The 3,673-nt window shown below is 34.0% G+C and overlaps 1 protein-coding gene across 1 annotated transcript in view; it reads right to left on the bottom strand.

The window, feature by feature from the left end:
- The window catches only part of LOC106475761 (nuclear distribution protein nudE homolog 1-like), a gene marked incomplete at its 3' end in the record, with an annotated part of 6,718 nt that extends 4,082 nt beyond the window's left edge, over positions 1 to 2,636 (bottom strand). The window contains exon 1 of the mRNA XM_013936437.2: positions 2,481 to 2,636. The remainder of the gene's footprint in view (positions 1 to 2,480) is intronic.
- Positions 2,637 to 3,673: the final 1,037 nt, after the last annotated feature.

Genomic DNA, 3,673 nt, shown 5'->3' on the forward strand with positions numbered 1-3,673 from the left:
AAGTTAACCTGAAACCATTGTTTTAAGATAAATTATCTAAGACAGAGGGTAAGTTAACCTGAAACCATTGTTTTAAGATAAATTATCTAAGACAGAGGGTAAGTTAACCTGAAACCATTGTTTTAAAATAAATTATCTAAGACAGATAGATAAGTTAGCCTGAAACCATTCACAAGGCTTTAATGTCAAAAATAAATTATCCTCCAAAACATAGCAGGCAAAATAGGTTAGTGTTAGCCAAGAAATACAAGAACACAAAAAAAAATTAAATGACATACTTAAATACTGACATAAAATTGAAGGAAGTATACAAGTGTACTACATTTGTATATTAGGCTCAAACTATGAAAATACTGTTCCAAACATTTAGTTTCTTGAGTTGTAATGTCTTCTTTCTTTCATTCCTGTGAATATCCTTGTCATGATACAAGACTGTTTAGTTTAGATATTATTGATTAATTTATTTTGTAAGTGAATATTTTATGATTGTTTAGTTTTTGGTTATAATAAGAGTTAAAAGCAGAAGATTGTTGGAAGTTGCGTTTATAATTCATTGATATTAAGACTATCGAATGTCGTGTGCAGTACATTGACACAAAGAATATAGAGATTTATAGAAGGTAGGCAAACGATTAAGTGATAAACATATAAACAGTGTGAGACAAGCAGAAATAGCAAACAGACAATAACAGAAGAGAGTAAAGTTACAGGCAAGGAAAAGTTTGTCGTGAAGTTAACCAGTGTAGAAGTGATAGGCCTAATGATTAACACAGGCCTAATGTTTAAGATGTTAGAATGAAACAAACATTATAAAAAAAATATAAACAGTGTGAGACAAGCAGAAATAGCAAACAGACAATAGCAGAAGAGAGTAAAGTTACAGGCAAGGAAAAGTTTGTCGTGAAGTCAACTAGTGTAGAAGTGATAGGCCTAATGTTTAAGATGTTAGAATGAAACAAACATTATATATAAAAAAAAGAATGATAATTTTATTCCGTCAAAATGTGGTTCTAAAGTAATTGAATCAGACTAAGTGCACTTTGACAAAAGGAACAGAGGATATGTAGAAGAAAGAAGACCAAACTAATCACGGTAACTTGCACCACAAGTGTAAGTGAATAACACACAGAAGACTAGTAGTAGTATGAGAGTAGTATAGAGAAGATAGTTCGACTTGTCAACTGAAATTCTAAAGTAATTGAATAGTCCGAAGAAGACTTTTGACAAGAAGAAGAGAACTATATATAAATAGTGTTTATGATATACCTGTAATCTCTATAGTGTGAAGACTTCATTGTACATACGTTTAACTTGTTCCAAATGTATATATATTCATTATCTGAAAACAAGTAAAGTGTGTGCTGTTTATTCATCGTTGAATTTATCGCTAACAAGTCACAGACACCTACTGTAGAAGAATCCTAAGCCTAACGACACAGTATATATTTATACCATTAAGAAGTATAACTAAAGGACTTTTTATTTTGACAATTGGCAAAAAGAATTATATTCCATCAATCTCCCTTACAACATCTAAATTCCTAACAAAACTCCACTAGGCCAGGTATAATAAGCCAGGCTTTTAAACTAATCCACTCAGTGGACACTAATTGTACTGTTTGATGTAATTCAGACTTGATGCTAATGAATGACTGGTTTAAATCTCTCATTACATCATCAATACCTCAAGTCAGTATTTTCCAAACTTTAAATAGAGGCATCCCCCTTAACTCGGCAAAGTTTCTGTTGTACCCACTCTGCCCCAACATTAAAATATTTTTCGCAATGATAACAGCGAAATCAACATTTTCTTTGCCTTTTTAAGTTATATTTTTAAACGAAAAATTCTTGTTAGGAGCAAGTAAATGTGAGAGAAGAAAAAAATGCTTCGAGAGCAAAGTGATAGTTTTGTTAGGTTATCGTTTCCAATTCTTCTGTTTCTTCAATCGTTATTTTTGGGCTCTCTTTCCAAAATACCATGTCCCCTCAGCCACATGTACACATGCCCCCAGCGGGGGTGCACCCCACAGTTTGGAAAGAGCTGCTTCAAATGCTAACAAAAATCACACCAATGTGTTTCAATTTTCATACACCTGCTGTCTCAGTGCTTATGACAATGTAACTACTAAGTTCATAGTAATGTAAACTTTTATAAAACTTTAGAAACGTAATAGTAATACTGATTAAGTTGTTAACACTATTCTGCGTCCGTTGGCAGTGGTACGGGCAAACACTTTAGTTTAGAGGAGAAAAGAAAATTTTATGTTTGTACCGTTGTCAAAGGAACAAGTTTTATGTATGTTGTTACTGTTAGTACAGATTACAGTACAACACTACCCGGTGTCATTAAGCCTAACATTGTAGTTAGCCGAGTGAAGCAACTACTAAAAATTAAAATACATTTTTTTGGATATTATAACTTGTGCTATTATTGATCAATCTTAACTTCAAAAATTATAACAAAAACAAATAAATCTTACGCTATTTGGTGGATATCGCACTCACAACATATTCAAAGTTACAATAGTTTAGCCTCGTTTAACGCCATTATCAACGTCAATTCACTTTCACAACAACCGCAACTAGTCTGTATACAAAAAAATGACCAATGAGAAGTTTCCTAAGTGGCCCATAGCGACAAGCTAACGGGTAAATATTGTACAATGGCTCACAAAACTATTTAAACAGTATACACACAACACAAAATAATATTCCAAGCGTGAAAGTCACACAATTGACCTTAATCTTACGCTTAAGTGTTAAGATATCATGCAAAGCAAGAGAATTGAAATTCTCATTTTGCGAAAGTAGTCAATCACACTGGAGCCAGAAATGGTCATTTTCATTCACACAGTTCCTAAATCATTAGACATTTTAGAGCCAGAATGACCATCCGTCCATGTACTTCCTGGGTCATCAAGGATCTCTATTTTTGTTTTACGAGAGAGCATGCTACCTAAACCCTTTACATGACCTCACACTTTCAAGATCACATATACATTTTCACTCTAAACATTTTAATATCTTTGCACATGGCATCATTTACCTATACGGGACAAGCGACAATAATGATTTGTAATAATTCATAATGAGTTAGTACAGTCAACGTATTAAAACTAATAACAAGACACCTATAGCTTGTACAGTGTTACGTAGACAGCTGTACTACTAATGTTATTTTCACATATATATATATACCCAGTTAAATATTTACAAGCTACACTCAGCATACGTGGATGACACACGTTTACAATACTTTACACAAACTAGGAACAAAGACCTTGTATAGGATTAAACTCGATGCCACGTGACTGACTGATGACTTATAAAAACATGGGTTAACTTAGACTTAAGAAGATGTTTATTTGTTTGTAATTAAGCACAAAGATACACAATGGGCTATCTGTGCTCTGCCTACCACGAGTATCGAAACCCGGATTCTAGTGTTGTAAGTCCGCAGACATACCGCTGTGCCATTGAGGGGGCTTTGAGGAAGATAAGACAGATCATCAGGTAAGTATTACATAATTTATAGTCGACTAGCATAAAATATCTGCCCTTCACTGGGGGGTCCAAAGGTCCCCTCATGATTCACTGGGGCTCCATTGTACCAAGCAAGCTCCTCTATTATCCCAAGTACTTCTATAGCTACCCCAAAAGGGGGTCCGTACCC

The sequence above is a fragment of the Limulus polyphemus genome, unplaced genomic scaffold (assembly GCF_000517525.1).
Source record: "Limulus polyphemus unplaced genomic scaffold, Limulus_polyphemus-2.1.2 Scaffold9122, whole genome shotgun sequence".
NCBI lineage: Eukaryota > Metazoa > Arthropoda > Merostomata > Xiphosura > Limulidae > Limulus > Limulus polyphemus.